At 38.7% G+C, this 24,057-nt stretch overlaps 1 protein-coding gene across 3 annotated transcripts in view; it reads right to left on the minus strand.

The window, feature by feature from the left end:
- LOC126470520 (glycoprotein endo-alpha-1,2-mannosidase) overlaps positions 1-24,057 on the minus strand; it is a 102,034-nt gene that overhangs the window by 71,222 nt on the left and 6,755 nt on the right. The window contains exon 2 of one of the 3 annotated variants that reach the window (XM_050098431.1): positions 22,033-22,259. The exons of the other annotated variants lie outside the window; for them this stretch is intronic. The gene's annotated coding sequence lies outside the window, so the exon portion shown is untranslated. The remainder of the gene's footprint in view (positions 1-22,032; positions 22,260-24,057) is intronic. 3 annotated transcript variants of the gene reach the window in all.

The raw sequence follows: 24,057 nt of genomic DNA on the forward strand, positions 1-24,057 counted from the left end.
TTCTCCCTTTGGAAATGAAAGTCATCATGATCGGAAGCCTGTGTATCACTCAGATACGATGACAGCAAATTCGTAAGTATTTTTGCTCAATCTATAATTTTCTTCTTAGTTCCATTTATGTGCTTTTACTGTAATTATTTTAGTAAAACACCAACTAACTATTAGTTTTATCCATGACAGAATCAGACTGGCATTAGAGAAACATCTTTTTGACTTGAATAAGCCAGCTGATCTAGCAAGAGGCCACCAAATATAGTTTGATGGTATGGATGAGGATGAAGTGCATCCTGGAGCATCTTCATACAACTTAGAAGAGGAAGATTGTGACATCGATGCATCAGAGGACACTGAAGAGTGGGAGGAAGACTCACAAGATAAGCAGAGCAGCACAGATGTGGACTCTGTTGTTGAAGAAGGAGAAGAAGAAGAAGAAGAAGAAGAAAAGCTGAATTTCTATGTTTATCACCAGAAGCAGGGAAAGAAGGTAATAGAAACATTTACTTGGGAGAAAACACCTAACAGTCAACAGATGAAAACTGCCAAGCACAATCTAATCATGCACCAGCCAGGTGTAATTGGAATGGCCCGAAATATTGACAAAATTGTCAATATGTGGAAGTAGAATCAAAACTGAGTCCAGAGTTGCAAATTTTACTTTTTTATTCACTCGATGACTAGTTTTGGACCAAGACTCATTTTCAAATCATCATAACATAGTCGAAAATGTCATTTCCAGAGATGTGCAAATTTTTGATACCGTTTTCACATCTTCAAAAGTGCCATTTTCGACTATGTTACAATGATTTGAAAATGGGTCTCAGCCCAAAACTAGCTATTGAGTGAGTAAAAAAGTAAAATTTGCAGCTTTGGGCTGGTTTCTCGTTCACCTGGTTAACAGAAGTTGCTGATCCACAGCTACTCCAGCATGCTGGAAGTTCGTAAGCATGTGGAAGTGTCTCACTGACAATGACATGGTAGATATGATTATTAAATATTCAAATCAGTACACTGACAGCATCCCACATTATTTACAGCCTATATTTACACGCCATAGTGATGGGACTGAAAAACAAAGACTGCTGAATTACTAATGCAACACCTTTTTTTTCTGAAAGCAGGTTGGTTTTATTCAGAATTCTTATACATCACATTACTTCCCACTCTTTTGGCTACAAAACTCTATTTTTCAACATAATCTCTATTCAATGCAATGGCCTTATGTCGCCTTACTGGGAGGACCTGAATGCCTGCATGGTCCACTCTATTGGACGCCAGAGCCAAAGTCTTTCTGCATCCAGATCATCCCCATCATCCACAGACTGCTTCCCATGGAATGCATCCTTCATTGGGACAAACAGATGGAAGTCAGAAGGTGTGAAATCTGGGCTGTAGGGTGGATGTGGAAGAACACCCCAGCGAAGTTTGTCAGCTCCTTTTGGGTGTTCAGACTTGTGCGAGGCCCTGCATTGTCATGGAGGAGAAATTCATTTGCACTATTGTGGCAACAACACAACGAAGTCGTCTCTTCAATTCCCTGAGAGTAGCACAATACAGTTCAGAATTGATCACTGCACCATGAGAGAAGATATCAAACAGAATAACCTGTTCAGAGTCCTAGAAGACCATCGCCGTGACTTTACCGGCTGAGGGTACGGCTTTGAACTTTTTCTTCAGAGGAGGGGTGATGTGGTGTCACTCAATGGATTGGCGTTTTGTTTCTGGCTCGAAGTGATGAACCTACGTTTTATTGCATATTATGATGATCGAAAAAATTGTCATGGTCAATCTTGTACTGAGCAAGCAATTCTGCACAGATGGCCCGTCATTGTTCTTTATGGTCTTCTGTTAGGCAACGAGGAACCCAGCAGGCACACACCTTTGAATACCCCAACTGGTGGTGTCCAGTTGAGCAGCAAGGTGGAAGAAACAATCTTGAAGAGTGGTGGGATAGAAATGGATTTGGCATACGAATCTTCCATTTGATGATGTCCCTCAATTCTTATTGCAAACTTTGAAATTTTATGATAGAGAAAGTAGACTAGAAAGGAGAACAATAGACTGTTCAGGAGCTATTCATGATTTCTTTGAAAAGTCTGTAAACAACTGCAGCACTTGCAGTTGTGTGGGAGCTGATGTCACAACTGATGAAAAGCTAGAAGCCTTTAGAACCAGATCCCCATTCACTTAGTATATTCCATCAAAATACGTGAAAAAAATATTTTCAGTTGTCAATTCTAAAATGTTTTATACCATCAGATTGGAAATTTATTCTGGTAAACAGCCAGAGGGACCATTCCAATGCACAGATCTAGTACAAAGAAAGGTTACTCACGTAACTAACACAGGACATAATGCAATGGCTGATGAGTGGTTTAGTGACGTCACTCTTCTTCAATCCTTATTGACAAAACATTGCCTGCTTTTTGAGGAAACACTAAAAAAGAGCAAATGGGAGATCCCTAAATAGATAAAAGAGGTGAAAAACAGAGAGAACTTTTACAGCCTTTTTGTATTCCATAAAGAAGGAATGCTAGTTTCATACGAGTCTCAAAATAAAAGTAAAAATAAAAATGTACTGCTCATCTAAAGTTTACACAAGGAAGACTGAACTGACAAACATACTGGTAACATGAAAAAGACTGAAATGGTAACTTACTATAATGTATATAAGACTGGAGTAGATACAGCTGACAAAATGTGCTCCACACTTAGTGTCGTGAGAGGTACTACATGCTGGTTGATGGTTTACTTTTCAGTTTAAAATATTGCTGGAATCAATTCTCAAGTTATTCATGTGGGAAACAGAGTCAAACAACTCAAATATTAGCTGTTTCTTAGAATATTTGGAGGAGAAATTATTGATAATCACTTGAAAAGGTGGTCACTTATGCCTTGTTTATCCCACTCAATTTCTACAAGACTTCATGAAATCTCATCTGAAAATTGACAACCTGTCATTACTCATGTCAATCCGGTGATCATTGACAGTGCAAATAGGAAGCGTTGGCAGCCCTGATAGGCCATGAAAACAACAAGTCGACAAAATATACCTGCAAGACATGTGGACAGTATTTAAGCCTGCAACATTGCATTTTTGTTTCTGCTGATGGGTGTGACATAGGAAATAAACATAATTAAGAAGACCATGACTAATTTTGTTCTTTATATTATTATTCTCCCCTGTTTTTGTATTTAAACTTCATTATTGCAGTATGTTTTCAAAGTATAAATACATCTACTTACATTTTCTTTCTTTTACAAGATTTTGCTAGCTGTTTAGCAGGTTTGTGGCTATTAAAAGAGCAAAAGGATGTACATGTATTTATTTACCACATTGTCCTAAAATACTTGTGTAAAAAGTGGATATATATTGTAATTTATGGCATATATCTGACAGACATAATGACAATTATGTAAGTTTTCTAAGGATAGCACTTGAATGTTAATAGCGTATTAATCAATCGGTATTCTGATAAACAAGAACAAATGTTAACCATTAGCATATCAACAACATCTAAGTCATTAGAACAAGGCACTAACTTAGTCCACTAAGGATCTGGACACCAGCCAAAAACCAGACTCTGATTTGAATCCAACTTCTCTCCAATGAGTCCAGCATATTAACCAATTCCTTACATCAATCTGTCTGTAAAAGGAGTTAAGCAACTGTGTACCATATCAAGATACACAATAAATCAATTTCACAAAGAATATTTCCAGAAAAGCTGAAACATGCAACCCTCAGATGCCTTTACATTGAAGGTAGTAAAAGAGATATTAACAATTACTGACCAGTGTGACTACTTATCTCCTTCTTGAAGATAATGGAAAAAATTATGCAAGCAAGAGAAATAACAATCCTATCCAACAATAACATACTTAGTCAGTCCCACTATGAATTTCAAAATACATTTTTCAGTTTGCAAATCAGATTATATAAAATTTAAATTACATAATAGTTCCAACTGGTATTTTTAGGGGGTTGGCAAATTAAATATGATTATATACAATTCACAGTATTCTTCCCCAGAATCTCAAAAAATATATCATTAGAGACCTTGCTAGTAACTGGTTTTCATCCTAATTAAAGGCATGCAAAGTGTCACATTAAGAATTCCACAAAAAAACACAGTGAAACAGCATTTTCATGGTGAGGTACAATCACTACATATGTACCACAGCAATCAATATTTGGTTCACTATTCTTCTCGTTATATATACATAATTTCAAATGAAACTATATGTTTTCAGAGACCTTTCCAAGACACACACATCTATGACGTATACATGCAGACTGAAGTTACAAACAGAAATTTGTACCAAGACCAGAATTTGAACCCAGGTCTTCTGTTCACAAGGTAGATGCACAACTGCACGAACTACCCTAGCACGCCTCCCTCCTCAATCCAAATTACCATTCACACCTCAGACCACTTGATACTCCCCCTAAACTCGAGTAGCATAGCAGAGGCTTTCAACTGTACTGGGGTAGCACCTCACCTTCAAATGAAACTATGTGGTTCCAGAGACCTTAGGGGAATACCAAGTGGGGTGAGGCGTGAATGGTAATTTGGATTGAAGAGGGAGGCACACTAGGGTAGTCCATGCAGTTGTGAAAAGCCAGTGTGCCCGGAAGACATAGTGGTTACTGCATCAGCCTAGTGAGATGGAGAACTGGATTCGAATCCCAGCCTTGGTATGACTTTTCATTCATTGCTTCAGTCTGCAAGTACACATATATTATTTGTTACCATATACCTGAGAAGTTGAAAAATTTTCTTTGCTGATGATGCAAGTATTGTAATCAAACCTAATCGAAAAATCTGAACACTTGAAAATGTAAATAAAAATTTCTTAAAAATTATTAAATGGTTCTCTGCAAGTGGACTGTCGCTGAAGATCCAGTTCTGTACTACAGAAGGCTGGAGATAACGCATGTGAGAAAATTAATAAGCGAAACAGAATATTCTACTGTATATCTATTTCTCATGTTATAAGGCTAAACTGTTCCAAGTATGTAACAATAAAGGCTCACTGTACAACAGCTATAAACTGACTGAGGTAGAGCATTTGTTAACATGCTGGCTTCAGATTCATGTGAACGAGAACGCTCTTATTCAACCATTCTGATTTAGGTTCTCCTAAAGCATTTCATACAACAGCCTGGGTGATTCCCTCAACTGGGACATGGCTGATCAACTAAGTCTATCTTCATTAACAACATCTGTATATACTTACATGTCTATATGTACGACATGCTTTTTTGTTGTATTAATGGAATTGTCAGTATTCAGGGATGTGACAGGAATGATCATTCAGAGCAAAAAAGTCTAGTGAACATGGGCTCTAAAATGCATATCTTAATAGCTAAGAGCACTTGCTCAATAGAAGAGATGTGTTTCATAGTATTGTAATGAAGAGTGCCTATAGTTCTTAAAACAGGCATTTTAGAGCCCATGTTTATACAACTCTTTTTGCTTTGAATGACCATTTCTCTCATATCCCTGAATTCTGACCATTCCTCTTGGAATGCTTTGTATAACTGTAAAAAAACTTCCATGTAATAATAAATTACTATACCTTATTAAACTATAATAACCTGAACTGTATGTCATACATTAAATATCTTCTCAGATGTCTAAGCTCTGCAACTTCTGAACAAACCTGATATAAAATTGTCAAAAAGTTGTTTTTTATTCAGAATGTCTTATAGCATTATATTCTTGAACAACTATTAACTGAGGGAGAAAGTGTTCCTTGCACATAAGCAAGTAATAAGTATAAAATAACAAGTCCACTGCTGAACTTCTTCCAAATAGCTCTCTGAACAAGACGAATTTGATAAATGATGATAATACATACATTTCTCAAGAAACAGATAAACACCCATGTATCAAAATATAATTACTTAAAAATTTTGAGGAAGCACAAAGGTGTAGGTGAAAAAATGATAATTAAGAGTGAGTGATGATAAAATTGTTACATATTTCATTACCAAGAAATGCCTTTCATAAATGGAAGTAGCTAAAGAGAACTAATAAGGAATAATGAAAAACAAAAGAAATTTAAAAATGAAACAGGATTTTCTGCAGTATAAAAGTCAGTATAGTGTCAGCATAAGTGTTGGTCAGCCCAGTCAGTTCATATTTCTTAGATCATTTGAATGATTTTTTTTTATAAAAATGATAAGGAACAAGTCAGTTTACAGGGTACGTATACAAGGCACTGGATGGCATTAATCCAACCAACAGAGAATTTTTTAAGTGCCTAATACATCACATAGTGAAGAGAAAACAGGTAATACATTTTAAAAATGTATACATACTGCAAATACTGGTAGAAGAATTCTAGAGGATGTTTCCACGATAATGATGATGCAAAAATTCTGATATGACAGAGAAGAGTAAATTTATCGATTGCAGATAAAATAACATTGGTCTGGAAATGACTGAGTTGAAAGTTAAAAGTATAAACTAAAAAATTCAAATTTGCTGTTAGTACACTGACAATGATGAAAAATCCATGTAAGCTACTTTTTTTCATTAATTTAATGTATCAAACTAACATAAGTGACATAGCAGTCAGTAACAATGATGTTGAAAATCAGCTTATCAGCTTAACTGCTAAAAATCTAGAAATCCTCAGGCTCTGATGGAATCCCAGGCAAGTTCAACACAGAATTTGTGAGTGAATTAGCCTGACTTTTGATTATACACTACTGGCCATTAAAACTGATACACCAAGAAGAAATGCAGATGATAAACGGGTGTTCATTGGACAAATATATTATACTAGAACTGACATGTGATTACATTTTCACGCGGTTTGGGTGCATAGATCCTGAGAAATCAGTACCCAGAACAACCACCTCTGGCCGTAATAATGGCCTTGATACGCCTGAGCATTGAGTCAAACATAGCTTGGATGGCGTGTACAGGTACAGCTGCCCATGCAGCTTCAACACGATACCACAGTTCATCAAGAGTAGTGACTGGCATACTGTGACGAGCCAGTTGCTCAGCCACCATTGACCAGGCGTTTTCAATTGGTGAGAGATCTGGAGAATGTGCTGGCCAGGGCAGCAGTCGAACATTTTCTGTATCCAGAAAGGTCTGTGCAGTCGTGCATTATCCTGTTGAAAAGTAGGGTTTCGCAGGAATCGAATGAAGGGTAGAGCCACGGGTCGTAACACATCTGAAATGTAACGTCCACTGTTCAAAGTGCCATCAATGCAAAAAAGAGATGACCGAGATGTGTAACCAATGGCACCCCATACCATCACGCCGGGTGATACACCAGTATGGCGATGACGAATACACGCTTCCAATGTGCGTTCACCGCGATGTCGCCAAACATGGATGCGACCATCATGATGCTGTAAACAGAATCTGGATTCATCCGACAAAATGACATTTTGCCATTTGTGCACCCAGGTACGTCGTTGAGTACACCATCACAGGCGCTCCTGTCTGTGATGCAGCGTCAAGGGTAACCGCACCCATGGTCTCCGAGCTGATAGTCCATGCTGCTGCAAACGTTGTCGAACTGTTCGTGCAGATGGTTGTTGTCTTGCAAACGTCCCCATCTGTTGACTCAGGGATCGAGACATGTCTGCACAATCCATTACAGCCTTGCGGATAAGATGCCTGTCATCTCGACTGCTAGTGATACGAGGCCGTTGGGATTCAGCACGGCATTCCGTATTACCCTCCTGAACCCACCGATTCCATATTCTGCTAACAGTCATTGGATCTCGATCAACGCGAGCAGCAATGTCGCGATACGATAAACTGCAATCACGATGGGCTACAATCTGACCTTTATCAAAGTCAGAAAGGTGATGGTAGGAATTTCTCCTCCTTACACGAGGCATCACAACAACGTTTCACCAGGCAACGCCTGTCAACTGCTGTTTGTGTATGAGAAATCGGTTGGATAGTTTCCTCATGTCAGCGCGTTGTAGGTGTCGTCACCAGCGCCAACCTTGTGTGAATGCTCTGAAAAGCTAATCATTTGCATATCACAGCATCTTCTTCCTGTCAGTTAAATTTCGCGTCTGTAGCACGTCATCTTCCTGGTGTAGCAATTTTAATGGCCAGTAGTATAATTTACCAACAGATCCTGTGGGCAATGATATGTTCCCTGCAACAAAGTGAGTGTAGATCACGCCAATCTATAAACAATAAAGTCCAACTAATCAATAAAACTACCATCCTATATTCCTCACATGTATGTAATGGAACCTGACAGCCTATTTTGAAGTCAAATAATATAAGATCTACATAGAACAAAATAACCTTCTATGTGAAAATCCACACTGGTTCCGGAAACACTGAACACGCAAAACTCAAATCGTGCTCTCCACACACAATATCCTCAGTGCTATGGACAGAAGAAACCAGATTAATTCAGATTTTACAGACGTTCAAACAGTTTTTAATTTGTAATTACACTGAAGCCTTATAAAGTAAATGCATTCCCATGGAATACTCGACCAGATTTGGAAGTGACATGCAGGATGTAGCACATTAGACCTATTCTGTGTGGAGAGCTATCTACAGACTCAAATAATACATGCTGTGCCAAAGGGGAGTGTAATAGTACTGTTGTTGTTCATGTTACGCATTAATGACTTATTGGATAGCATTAGTTGCAATGTGAGGTTTCTTACAGATGATCCAGTTATCTTTGAGGAAATTGTATCCAGTGAAAGTTGCAGTAATAATTCAGTCTAGCAAAATACCAGCCTAGTACAAAAACTGGCAACTAGCTCATAATGCAGAGAAATGAAAAGTTGTGTGCTTCATGAAATGAAAAACCATGATTTTTTTTACTACAGGATTAATAAGTCACAACTAGAGTCACTCGTGTACTGTAAATATTTAGGAGTAACAATATGTATGTATATAAAGTTGAAACACCAGACAGGTCAAGCAGTAGGCAATGCAATTGTAGCATATTGGGAAACTGCAGTTTGTCTACATGAGAGATTGTATAAAAACACTTGTATAGCCCATACCTGAATACTACTCAACTACCTATGAGACTAATGGGGGACATAGAGTGTACTGTATAGAAAGCTGTAATTAGTAATTCAACCAATATAGTCCAGGGATGTAACACTGACTCGGGAGACGTCACATATGGCTTTCCCCCAAGGCTCAATCTTATGTCCAATACTGTTCCTCATATCTGTAAACAATTTTCCATCTAATATACAAAAAGCAGAATAATTCTTTTTGCAGACGACACTATTATTGTAATCGAGCCAAGAATAAACAATGGTAGAAAAAGTTCTTTACAGTATCTTTGACTGGTCTTCTGGGAATGGTCTCGACCTCAATTTTAAAAAGACACAATATATTCAGTTCTACACACCGAGGGGTACTAGAGTGATAAGTGTAGCACATGGTGAGGAAATGATAAATAAGGTGGAAACTTCAAAAATTCTTAGGTGTCCACACTGATAAGAATTTAAATTGGAAAAATAACATTTTGAAACTCCTAAAACAACTTAGTTCAGCCACATTTGCACTTACAATCAATGCAAACCTTGCGGAGAGACAAATCAATTGACATATTTACACATTTTCATTCAATAATGTCATATGGAATAATGTCCTGAGGTAACTCATCTTTAATAAAGTTAGTTTTCATTGCACAAAAATGTGTTGTAAGAATAATATGTGGTGCTCACCCATGATCATCTTGTAGACATCTGTTTAAGGAGTTGGGCTTTCTGGCTATTGATTCACAGTATATTTATTCCCTTATGAAGTTTGTTGTAAATAATGCATTATAGTTCAAAAGGAACAATGATGTACATAACTACAACACCAGAAGGGAAAATAACATTTATTACTACACAATAAGGTTGTCTAGAGCACCAAACGTGATGCACAATGCTGCAATAAAAAATTTTATCACTTATCCAGTGATATAAAATGTCTGACAGCAAAGTAAAATTTTAAAAAAAACTGAGAAAGTTTTGCCTTGACAACTCCTTTTGTTCTGTAGAAGGGTTTCTGTCATAGTAATGTGTGAAAGGTGGTGGGTATGAGTTACTGACTCACATCTGTACATCTTTTCTTCTGTAAAGAGAGAGAGAGAGAGAGAGAGAGAGAGAGAGAAAGCCACTTCAAAATGTTCAGAATGTAACCATACATACAAACTAATTTGCAGTGTGAATTTATAATGACTCGTTCCACATCACTGCAATCTATTGTGCAAAATGATCCATGGAACTTGTAACTAACTAACTAGAAATAAAAGTTATTCTAGTGGTCACAGAGTGCTTTGAATGGTGAGAAGGTGTAACAGAAATGCTGAAAAATCTAAAGTGGCGCCCATTCCAAGAAATACACTCTAGATATCACGATAACGTAGTTAGAAAACTTCAAGAACCATCTTTCAGTGCAGAAACTATGAATAGTCTTCAGGCCCATATTTATCAGTCCCACAGAGATTGTGCAGATAAAATTAAGTGAACAACAACTTACATACAGGTCTACAAGCAATTGTTCTTTTCACACTTCATCTCTGAAAGGAACTGGAAAAAACTTTAACACATGCTGCAATAAAAAGTACCCTCTATCACACACTTCACATGTAGATGTATCTGCACAACTTACATGAGGTGCTACATAACACAACAGTTGCTGAGTGGCATCCTACAGCTTCTAGGCATACATAACATTGAAGCACAAATTTCAGCCCTACCTGTACAATCACGACATTGTTCTAACAACCCTGGTACTGATTGAACAAGGCCACAGCTAGATGTAAATTGTGGCAGGAGATTCTCTTCAGTCTTGACAGATGTCTTGAGCATAATAGTTTGCACATGACCCCACAAGAAAAAAAATCTGACTTCCTGACCCAATACACCTTTATGCAATCAACTGACACAAGTGTTCACAAACAACATGTACAAAATGAGCTGGGGATCTTATCATATAACAGTCACTTGCAGCACAAATATCAAACATCAAGTGAAATACTTTTCAAACAATGTGACGAATACATCTCTCAGAAACATAGTATAAACTGGTCCAACTATGCCTGGAGGAAAAAGATATAGACCTATTAGCCAGTCGCTGACTATGCCCACTCACAAGTTCACTGTAAAACTGTGTTCATGGTTCATCACAACTGTCGCATGGGGATTCTCAATGGACTAAATGTGATCACTGAGCACTCCCTCTCTAGTGAAATATGCTTTATCCAAGGAAAGTATATATTCAGGAAGAGAAAGATCAAGCATACAGCATTGCAGAATCCTTTGGCTCAACATGACATGTAGACTGAAGTCAGCAGGAGTTAGAGATTGCAGTTTTGGTGAACTGTAGAGGTACAGTTACTGTTCCCATATTACTTTCCACACAAGACTGTGTGTGACACCCATTTCACAAGCAAATGTTTGATAAACTATTGTGGGATTCTTATCAACAAGTGGAAGCACTTCTTCTTCCAAGTGATAAGTTGAGACATTTTGTTGACCACTTCAGTCACTGTATGTTTCATTTAAATGTTGGAACAGTTTCAGAAACAGGGTGTGCACCAGATAGATGTCTTGTACGTGGGTACTTGGCCCACTACAATCTTTCAGCTTTCCTACAATTTCCATTTGTTTATGCATACCTTGGAAGATGTTTCCATAAAATAAATAAACTGAGATGGAGTAAGGATATAAATCAACAGAACTTATATGAATACACTTCCTTTTCGTGTTGAAATTGTTTTGTTTTCTTTGACTGCAGGCAAACTTCAAATACGAATGGAAGAACTGTAGAGAGAAATTACAAAAGAGGATTGAAACACAACAGTAGTATGACTTACCTGGCGTATAATAGTATTGAGAGATGAATAGATTAAATAATTTTATTCCATACATAGAGCAACTGAAAGTCAGACATGAAGGAACTCTAAAAATAATAAATAGAAGAATGCAAGTGGTTTTCAGTTCATTTGATAAATCAGAATACTGTATTCAAAAGCAAATTATGAATGAAGCTAAGAAGGAAAGTGGCTATTGCTTTCAGCATTAGTGCAAGAACCACCCAGAAATTTAGAGCCAAAGGAAGAAAATCTCATGTGAACAACTGAAAAGGAAAGGAAAATCAATAAGAGTAAAGACATGTTGCAAACGTCATAGTCAATGTTTTGAAACTTAAATTGAGTGGTGCTGAGGTAACAGTAGATTTCTCACTGGAAGATAGACTACAGGAATTCTTTGTGAGATTCATCATAACAAATGACCATACTGCCTAGTGAAAAAATGGGACATAATACATGAGAACAGGGAAGATAAATAATAATTTGTAATTTGTGATGCAGTCTAGTACAAGGAATGAAACTTAACAGTTTAACATTTCACTGCAATCAAGGTCATCAGAGACTGTATACTTCCTCAACTGACAAGAATGGGAAAGGAAATCCCCCTTGGCTTTTTGAAGGAACAACCTTAAGATCTAGAAAAAGCCTTTGTTCAACAATAGGTATGTATAATGATTAATGTCGTTAAGTTCCAAAATACCTCATTTCAACACTGAAGCACTGGTCTTTGATATCATTATGCCTTTTGCCTGTGTGGTATCCAACATCTAAGATGTGTGAAGGACTCATAAAATTGTGATAGGGACAGGAATTCGATGTAGACAACAGGTCATTAGTAAACACAAAGAGAACCAAAATATAGTGACCATTTGAATTATGACATCATACATCATTTTCATGTGACTACAAAAATGGCTGTGAGAGAAATTGGTACATTCGCTACTAGAAAGGCTGGCTGTGGTGCTCCATGGATGTGCTGCATTCTCAATTTTGAAGAGGGCATCCTTCGCAACATGAACAAAACTCGACGATGACTACTCGATATAGTGCCCATACGGTGGACTCCTGAAGAGCACACAGGTCAGAGCTCATTGTCTCCACTGTGTGTCTAATGTGAAATGGGTGATTTGAAAGTGATCCAATCTCTAAACTTTTTTTACATCCAAATGGTACACGCCCGGGCATGGATTCCTTATCAACTGAAAAGCAGTCTAAATGCTTGAACAGTATTCTATAATTGGTCACACTATCATCTGGAAAGCTGTCTCCACAGAGGCTTTAGACTTTCCCACGACTCTTCCAACAAATCTGAGTTTTCTACCTGCCTTCATTACTACCGATTCCACATTCTTTATGCAGGTTAAGTACCACACGTGGAAATACTACAAAAATGTGCACTTCAATTAATAGTGGCTATAGGGCGACTACTCAAGTGACGTTTAGGGGAAAGAGTGATGGACAAAAAATGGGGGAGGAAAAGAGAGGGTAAGAGATACAGCGTTTCCTGACATAGAGCTTTGGTTTCAGAGCTGATTTACAATACTCTCCACTGATTTGTATGTTTCTTGCACAGTGTCTCCACTAATCAGTGAGTTGTCATCTTCCCATGTAGCATTTTTATGCTAAATGGTAATATGAAATTATTAAATTACAAAACTTCCCAAGCATTGTGAGTCTACACAGCTTATATAGAAACAAAGTACTTGTTATTTACCTGCAGTGCTTACCCTCCTTTGCTATATTCAAACTTTTAGTAAGCTTCATGCTTTTGGAATTCTCAGTCTAAGACTAAGTGTTAATGTGGCAACTCTTGGATGCTGTCCCTTTAAATTAAAAATGTGAAAGGACCAATTTAATCTGTCACATTTAATTTTCTATATTGAAAACTGATAACTAATTTATTATGTCTAACCTATATGCCTTTTATGGGGAAGTTGGAATTGCCAAGTCATAGTACTAAAACTGGTGTAACCTATCGAAGCTTTCCACTAATGAGTGGTAAATACCATTTTTCAATATCGATGATATGCTACTAAGTACAGGTTATTCCACATACATGCAAGCACTGTCTAAGCCTGGCCTTAGTCATAACACGATGCCCTGTTCCATTGATTGGACAATGTGGAAGCTGGAATATTTGTGTCAGCCAAGAAAAAACTACAGATGTTTAGAGTGTCCTCGGAAAGGAGTCTGAGATAATAATGTGCCATTTACCACTTCGGACTGGTGTGCCAGTATTGTCTGCTCACATAGTTGTACATAATCCCGTCATCAAAAACAATTCATAATACCAACATAGACTCACTGGTGGCGAGTGCTCTTACATTGACCTTTGTAAAATAACAATAGGTCTTTTCATTAGTTGTCAGTTTTCTGAAAACAGGATGCAGTATGTTGTTCACATACCCAGCAGAAATTATAAACTGGTGAAAAAGGTCAATCCAATAATTCATAATGCACTAACTGTGTACCATACTCCTATTTACACATCATGCAGAAGTTTCTGATATAACTAACAAGGAATTTCAGAACTACTTGTCAATTGTTCTGGGACATCATATATCTTGATAAATGCAACTGTGCTTCATCCAAAATCAAAATAATACTAACAATTCAGGATGAACCTTCCCCAATGTGCACAAACTGCAGTACTTACATCGCACAACAGTATCTGAATTGGTCAGTTGGTGCCATATCATTGCTTTGTAAGGTTTCATTTTAAATTTGTGCTTAGTTCTGTGAGCAGGCACTAATGGCATAACTGACTGAAGTACTAAGTCATGTAAGAATTTTCCCACACTTCTTTTCCAGGCCACTCCAAACTAATCCAGTTAATTCACAGCTAAAATCAACACATCACCTACAACACTGCCCAAGCAACAGGCCACAGCATCAAGTGGTGACTAGAGCCAGGTCATATCAGATCAGATCAGATCAGTATTGGTTTCTATGCAACAGAGGAGACAGTGCTTGTGTCATACATGTAACACCTTGTATTACAATGGTGTGCACATAAGAAGGCAGGTGGTTGGGTGATGTGCAGTGGCAAGGAGCAGTGTACGACATTATGCTCCAGCCAAGAGCACCATTCTGCTGAATCAACCTGTAGCGCACACATGGGTGTGTGTGTGTGTGTGTGTGTGTGTGTGTGTGTGTGTGTGTGTGTGTGTGTGTATATATAGAACATTTAGAGTTGATCTTCATGTTAAGTTTGGTTATGGTAAGATTACTGAGCCACTATAGTGTTCATTAGTGGTGACGTAACGCAAGCACAACAAGTATTATGTTAAGAAGCAACAGCAATAGTTTTCCGAGTATATCAGTTCTGTTAAATAGAGTCTGAAGCAGAAACAGTGGCTAGGTCTAGCACTTACCCCAGCATTGCCAGTCACCAGGGTAGGCAATGGATGGAGTGTGTGACGCGAAACAGACAGGGAGCACACTGGCAATGCTGCAATCTATTCTCTGTCTCTGTCTGTGCAGAATGCATCAAACTACCACTGTCTTACAAGCACCTCACAATAATATCTGTGTCAAATATTTTGATAATCATTTTTAATACATGGTTAATTGGCTTTATTTGTGAAGGTCAGAAGGTAAATAAAAGCACTGCAAAGAAAATCACCTTCTAGAACATGGTATATTGTCGCTCTTAAATATACAAATGCACACATGGCATTATTTACAAAAAGATGTAAAAAAATTTGGACATCTGATGCATAGTCCTCTCTCTCTCTCTCTCTCTCTCTCTCTCTCTCTCTCTCTGCCTGGAAAAAAAAAAGAAAAAAAAATGTGATGCACACCAAAGGGGAGAGGGAAATGAAATGAAACTCCTCAGGTTGAGAGGGTTACACTGTATTATTTCAGTGATCACAAAATCCAGTCAAATTTACAAAGAACTTGGCAGTATGAGTCCACTTATTAGTATGACATTACACCCCATCAAGTTTGGATGCATGCACTGATTCTGTTGGGAAGGATGTCACAGAGCCATTGTATCCTCTACTGAGGTACCCTGGTCCACAACTTTTGTAACTGTTCTTTGATATGCTCGATACTGGCACTGGGAAGGCGTTGACATCCAAGCCAGTCCCACAAATGCTCTATCGGGGTCAGATCTGGGGATCTTGGGGCCAATGGAGTATCACAGCACACACACACACACACACACACACACACACACACACACACACGCGCGCGCGCGCGCGCGCGCGCGCCATGTGTGGACGTGCACTGTCCAGTTGAAAAATGGCATCACAATACCAGAGCATGAGAAATAAACATGAGGATGCAGGATGTTCATGATGAACCACTGAGATGTCACAGCTGCCTCACTCACTACCAGTTGTGATCTGAAATCATAACCGACGGCTCCTACACCATGGCACCACTAATAACACCACTAGGCCCATCCACTGCACCAGGTCCCATTCAACGGCAATGATCATTCAGTGCAGTGCAGAACCATGATTCATCGCTGAACACAATGTGACAACATTCATCCACAATCCATGCTTCCCGGTCACTGCACCACTCAAAACGCAGCCACTTATTTTGTGCTGTTAACAGCAGCCTACGCATACAACAGTAAATCCATGGTCTGGCTGCTGCTAGCCTCTGACCAATGGTGTCAGGTGGTACAGAATGTTACAGGGAGTCCATTTCTTGTTCTCAGAAGGGAGGAGCAGATTTGATGGGGGTACAATGTGCCAGGTACACAATACTGCCCCCTTTATGGTCAACCAGAATCTTGACAACAAGTATATTTGGTCTCATATTCCCATGCAATGCAACATCAGCCCACTGTCACATCCCAATGACCCACAAATCTGGACATTGCACGATTCAACCCGCCGGCCAAACTGGAGACCCACAATGAGGCTCCTTTCAAACTCTATCATGTGTTGATAATCCTGACTCACATATGCATGTGGTATCCCCATGTCTTTCGCTGTGATCACTCAACATCTGATGCTGTCACATATCATTTATATCCTACCATGCCTGGTAACACCACCAAACAACAATAGCAATAATGCTAAAGCACTCTGATGGCCACTCTACCCGCCAGACAGAACTGTTACTCTAATCATTTACATACTCATCAATGGTGGATATGTGTACCAAGTTACACTGACAACCAACCACGTCTTCTGGGTGTGTCATGTTCCTTTGTCAGACAGTGTATTAATTCATTAAAAGTAGGCTATTTCTGGTAACAATGTGTTTATTTCAGAAAAAAATGAAGACCATTGTTACTGTGTAGAAACAGAAATTACCTAGTCAATTTTTACTGTATGTGTACCAAAAACACAAACACTCACATTATGCAGTTCCATTCCAAACAAATAAAACAACTTACAGGTATCCTAAGCAGAAATACATGAGCACACACTGGATAATTCTCCACGTGTGATGTTCTTAAGCATCCAGATGGATAAAAAAACTGAGGTGGCACTAGCATATATATATCAGCTAATCAAAAAATTCAATTCTCCCTGCTGAAGGGATTACATACATATATACATACATACATTCACTCAGTACTGTCATATCTTCCTGATTGATGCAGCTTAGAACAAAAATGTAATTATTCTACATAATCATGCAGTAAAAATATAGTGTGGAATTGATAACCAAACTACTTGCAGAAGTCTCTTGTGCAATTCAGTCACAATTCTAGAAGTAAAAAATGATTTCCAAACAGTCTATAATCCCTATCCCGCATTCAGAATCGTGTTTTATATTCTATTACAAAAGTCTATAATGTGTTGTTATTAGACATGAGACAGGAAACTGAAAGTTCACAGATACCCAAAAATGAAGTAAAAGAATATGTTGTTAGCTATTCCTATAATTTACCATAATATTTGAACTGTAGAATGTAAATTCTGCTTTACTGTAAGATCTGCATCAAAAAGATCTCAACTTTGCTAGTATATAGACAGCTGATAGTTATATAAATGGTTCATTTGAGGCAACTGAAACAAATTCTTTATAAGTTGCTGAATATCTCTAGAAATACACTGTTATCTTGTTTTAAGACCTTAATATGTGTCAGTTCCTAGACACCTTGTACAAATTTCATGTTTCACAGAGTAATGGCTATGCAGGTGTGATCTGTGCAGTGTGCAATCATTGAATTTGAACTAATGTGAAGTGAAGCACATTTCGGCAAAGGCCAGACACATCACAAAATATGCCATCAGAGTCCTTACATTGTTTTACTTCACAGACATCATGCAGATTTTTTAATTTCATAAACCAAGAAATATTTTACAGCTACCACAACATACCGGGTGATCAAAAAGTCAGTATAAATTTGAAAACTGAATAAATCACTGAATAATGTAGATAGAGAGGTACAAATTGACACACATGCTTCAAATGACATGGGATTTTATTAGAACCAAAAAAATACAAAAGTTCAAAAAAATGTCCGAAAGATGGCGCTTCATCTGATCAGAATAGCAATAATTAGCATAACAAAGTAAGACTAAGCAAAAATGATGTTCTTTACAGGAAATACTCAATATGTCCACCACCATTCCTCAACAATAGCTGTAGCCGAGGAATAATGTTGTCAACAGCACTGTAAAGAATGTCCGGAGTTATGGTGAGGCAAAGGCGTCGGATGTTTTCTTTCAGCATCCCTTGAGATGTTGGTCGATCACAATACACTTGCGACTACAGGTAACCCCAAAGCCAATAATTGCACGGACTTAGGTCTGGGGACGTGGGAGGTCCAGCATGACAAAAGTGGCGGCTGAGCACACAATCATCACCAAACGACGCGCACAAGAGATCTTTCACGCGTCTAGAAATATGGGGTGGAGCTTCATCCTGCATAAACACCTTACGTTCCAGCAGGTGTTTATCAGCCAGGCTGGGGATGATGTGATTCTGTAACATATTGGCATACCTCTCACCCGTCACGGTAGCAGTTACAAAATCAGAATCACGCATTTCCTCTAAGAAAAAAGGCCCGATAACGGTAGATGTGGTAAATCCAACCCATACCAGGACTTTCTCGTCATGAAATGGAGTTTCCACGACAGTTCTAGGATTTTCGGTAGCCCAAATTCTGCAGTTGTGGGCGTTGACAGACCCTCGGAGCGTGAAATGAGCTTCGTCGGTCCACAACACGTTACTCAACCAATCCTCATCTTCCGCCATCTTTTGAAACGCCCACACCACAAATGCCCTTCGCTTCACTAAATCGCCAGGTAACAGTTCATGATGCCAATGGATTTTGTACGGATAGCATCGGAGGGTACGCCTAAGTGCCAACCAAACAGTAGTGTATGGAATGCCGGTGTGACGTGCGACTGCACGAGTGCTGACTTCCCCGTGCATAGACAAATCTGCTACAGTCTCCATTTCTTCCTGAAATGTCTCAGCAGCATTACGCCTTGTGCTTGGTCGGCCACCGTGGCTTCAAACTTTGAAATCATTCTAGTCACAGCTGCATTTGTCACCGGACCTTTACCCATTCGAATCCCCTTCCTATGGCGATAGGATCATAACGCTAAACTAGCACATTCCCCATTCTGATAATACAGCTTCACTAAAAGCGCCTTTTCAGGTAACGTCAATATGCTGGGAATGCTGGTGCATCTGGTTCTCTCTCTCATTACAGCTCCTTTTATCTACATCTACATCTACATTGATACTCCGCAAACCACCCAACGGTGTGTGGCGGAGGGCACTTTACGTGCCACTGTCATTACCTCCCTTTCCTGTTCCAGTCGCGTATGGTTCGCGGGAAGAACGACTGTCTGAAAGCCTCCGTGCGCGCTCTAATCTCTCTAATTTTACATTCGTGATCTCCTCGGGAGGTATAAGTAGGGGGAAGCAATATATTCGATACCTCATCCAGAAACGCACCCTCTCGAAACCTGGCGAGCAAGCTACACCGCGATGCAGAGCGCCTCTCTTGCAGAGTCTGCCACTTGAGTTTATTAAACATCTCCGTAACGCTATCACGGTTACCAAATAACCCTGTGATGAAACGCGCCGCTCTTCTTTGGATCTTCTCTATCTCCTCCGTCAGACCGATCTGGTACGGATCCCACACTGATGAGCAATACTCAAGTATAGGTCGAACGAGTGTTTTGTAAGCCACCTCCTTTGTTGATGGACTACATTTTCTAAGCACTCTCCCAATGAATCTCAACCTGGTACCCGCCTTACCAACAATTAATTTTATATGATCATTCCACTTCAAATCGTTCCGCACGCATACTCCCAGATATTTTACAGAAGTAACTGCTACCAGTGTTTGTTCCGCTATCATATAAGCATACAATAAAGGATCCTTCTTTCTATGTATTCGCAATACATTACATTTGTCTATGTTAAGGGTCAGTTGCCACTCCCTGCACCAAGTGCCTATCCGCTGCAGATCTTCCTGCATTTCGCTACAATTTTCTAATGCTGCAACTTCTCTGTATACTACAGCATCATCCACGAAAAGCCGCATGGAACTTCCGACACTATCTACTAAGTCATTTATATATATTGTGAAAAGCAATGGTTCCATAACACTCCCCTGTGGCACGCCAGAAGTTACTTTAACGTCTGTAGACGTCTCTCCATTGATAACAACATGCTGTGTTCTGTTTGCTAAAAACTCTTCAATCCAGCCACACAGCTGGTCTGATATTCCGTAGGCTCTTACTTTGTTTATCAGGCGACAGTGCGAAACTGTATCGAATGCCTTCCGGAAGTCAAGAAAAATAGCATCTACCTGGGAGCCTGTATCTAATATTTTCTGGGTCTCATGAACAAATAAGGCGAGTTGTGTCTCACACGATCGCTGTTTCCGGAATCCATGTTGATTCCTACATAGTAGATTCTGGGTTTCCAGAAATGACATGATACGCGAGCAAAAAACATGTTCTAAAATTCTACAAGAGATCGACGTAAGAGATATAGGTCTATAGTTTTGCGCATCTGCTCGACGACCCTTCTTGAAGACTGGGACTATCTGTGCTCTTTTCCAATCATTTGGAACCCTCCGTTCCTCTAGAGACTTGCAGTACACGGCTGTTAGAAGGGGGGCAAGTTCTTTCGCGTACTCTGTGTAGAATCGAATTGGTATCCCGTCAGGTCCAGTGGACTTTCCTCTATTGAGTGATTCCAGTTGCTTTTATATTCCTTGGACACTTATTTCGATGTCAGCCATTTTTTCGTTTGTGCGAGGATTTAGAGAAGGAACTGCATTGCGGTCTTCCTCTGTGAAACAGCTTTGGAAAAAGGTGTTTAGTATTTCAGCTTTACGCGTGTCATCCTCTGTTTCAATGCCATCATCATCCCGTAGTGTCTGGATATGCTGTTTCGAGCCACTTACTGATTTAACGTAAGACCAGAACTTCCTAGGATTTTCTGTCAAGTCGGTACATAGAATTTCACTTTCGAATTCAATGAACGCTTCACGCATAGCCCTCCTTACGCTAACTTTGACATCGTTTAGCTTCTGTTTGTCTGAGAGGTTTTGGCTGCGTTTAAACTTGGAGTGGAGCTCTCTTTGCTTTCGCAGTAGTTTCCTAACTTTGTTGTTGTACCACGGTGGGTTTTTCCCGTCCCTCACAGTTTTACTCGGCACGTACCTGTCTAAAACACATTTTACGATTGCCTTGAACTTTTTCCATAAACACTCAACATTGTCAGTGTCGGAACAGAAATTTTCGTTTTGATCTGTTAGGTAGTCTGAAATCTGCCTTCTATTACTCTAGCTAAACAGATAAACCTTCCTCCCTTTTTTTATACGTGATTGTCATGCGCAGTCACTGACGTTTTGCTGTCCAGCACCATCTGTCGGACATTTTGTGAACTTTGTTTTTTTTTCTGTTCTAATAAAACCCCATGTCATTCGAAGCATGTGTGTCAATTTTTACCTCTCTATCTACATTATTCCATGGTTTATTAAGTTTTCAAATTTATAATGACCTTTTGATCACCCGGTATTTAACTCCCTGTCAACATTGACTGTTGGTAATAAGCATCTGTCCAAAGTGAATTACTGTTACTAAATCCATACTTAAAAGTAATTTTAAAAACTAACACAAATGAGCAGGAATGAGGAACAGCTGTATTATCTAAATATAGTTATACACAATAACAGTCATCAGCGATAAATGTAGGTGTTTTTGTAACTGAAAACAGAAAAACTTTATTTTGTACATTACTGTTTACCCTTATTGTCTTCTGTTCACTAACAGCTGCCAAATGTTGGCTCTGATCGATGGTGTCTCCTGGTAGCTTTGGTTCAGGTTTTGGACAATAAGATTTACTTGCTTCTTTGAGCACTCAAATGGTTGCACAGTGACATTCCCCATTCAAAGCCACACATGATACCAGCCCTCACTTTTTATCAGAGGCATAGGGGCATATTCACAGTCCAGGAGTCACCAGCAGGTGCCCTTAAAGTGTGCCATGGTGAAGAATAAAACGTTGTTTTATATCATATTTGATATCAAAGAACATTTTACAATAGGTATCAATCAAATGAGGCAGTACAGATGTTAAAGCACAGATCTCATATTCTGTAGGAAACAGTTTGCCCTGTCCAGCCACCCTCGTTTCATTTATCTGTGGTTGTCCTAAAACATTTCAGGCAAATTCTGGGACTGTTCCTTCATCAAGGTTTGGCTGACCACCTTGTCCTAGTCTCATAAAGCAAACTTATGGCATAATCCGTATCACTTCAGGCAGGAGGATGATCTTCATAGTCTCGGATGTTATTGAATTTAGCATATGTTAAAATTCAGGAGTAAGTAAGAAACACTTTTTTTTTTCCTCCCCCTCCAAAAAATCCCTGCTCAAAGATACAGGCTTCCAAAGATGACACTGCAAACACCATTATGAAGATGCGAATTTCAGAAAAAAATTTTAAATGCTGGATCTCTATAACAGGTCTAGATACTTCGTTAGAATTTTTTCTTATTTGAAAGATAACTGCTTTATGATTACAATGGTATCCTCTGTTTGGACATATCTGTCAAAGTTCTTTTACTGTCACCTTTCGAATTTTTTTTTTTATAATTTACAGAAAAAAATTTTCAAAAATGCCAAGCCAGAAAAGTTAGATTTTTTTTCTGTGGATTAGTACCTCGTAGTACTATATTCTTTGTACAGGAGAGCTTCCACTTTTAAGTTGGACAGGTTTTATTTTTAAAAATCCTTTTTATAACTGAAATTGTTTCTTACTAATTTCTTTGTTACAATATTTATTTCTATTCACCTTCTTTGTTACGGTTATTTCTTTTAACTTTAATTGTTGCAGATATTTCTTAAACTTTGTTGTAGTTTCTTGTCAGTTTCTTTTTCATGGTTGTTCATTGCAGGTTTCTGTATTGTAGTTGATCGGTGCTAATTTGTTTACTGGGAGAGGCTTCTAACATATTTGAGACCATCCAGTGAGTTCTGTGTTTACGTGAAGAATTGGCAGTTGACACAGTTGCAGTGTGTTTTGTGAAAAGGACTGTTTGAAATGTCTTCTGACTGGGGCCACAGGAGAGTGAAGTGTGCTGACTATTTGCATATCCATTAAAGAATGATATATAAGACAAACAAAAAAAACAGACTTTGTTCAGATTGGGAAGAAGTGTTCTCATTTGAAGACTCTGTTTCAAAGTAAAGATGTTTGCAGTGACGACTTTTTGTGTTCTAAATGTTTTGACATTACAACAACAATGATAGTACCTGAACAAAGTGAAGCCTCCCATCGTGCAGATGATGCGGTTTGGCTTCAGTAGAGGAAGAATTAAATAACCTGAATCAGTCAACTAAGGAGGTAGGTGTTACTCCTGTTGAGAAACCGTGGTCAGTGAAGTCAAGTCATAAGCTCTATGCATCAAGAAAGTGCAGAGAAATTACTAAAGCCATGGATGAATACACTACAGCAAACCTGACCATACTCTTCACAGTAGAAATTTCATCTTTCGAAGAGGATGAACCAAAGCAGTCTTGCAACTCTTGCCAGGGATTTTTCACAAATATCAGTTCAGCTGCTGAATATTGTACATCCTACAGTGAAAAGGTGCAAGTTTTAACTATTATTCCAGAGACATTTCCATTTTCAAAAAACTATTTTGAACCACATTCCATCAGTATCAAAGTACATAGTAGACAAATCAAGAAATGTGAGGTCTGTAAAAGGAGTCTTTGGAAGACCAGATCCCTATTATAGCCATCCTGTGGAAGCAGCTCAAGTTCCAA

The sequence above is a fragment of the Schistocerca serialis genome, chromosome 3, assembly GCF_023864345.2.
Source record: "Schistocerca serialis cubense isolate TAMUIC-IGC-003099 chromosome 3, iqSchSeri2.2, whole genome shotgun sequence".
In the NCBI taxonomy this organism is placed as follows: domain Eukaryota; kingdom Metazoa; phylum Arthropoda; class Insecta; order Orthoptera; family Acrididae; genus Schistocerca; species Schistocerca serialis.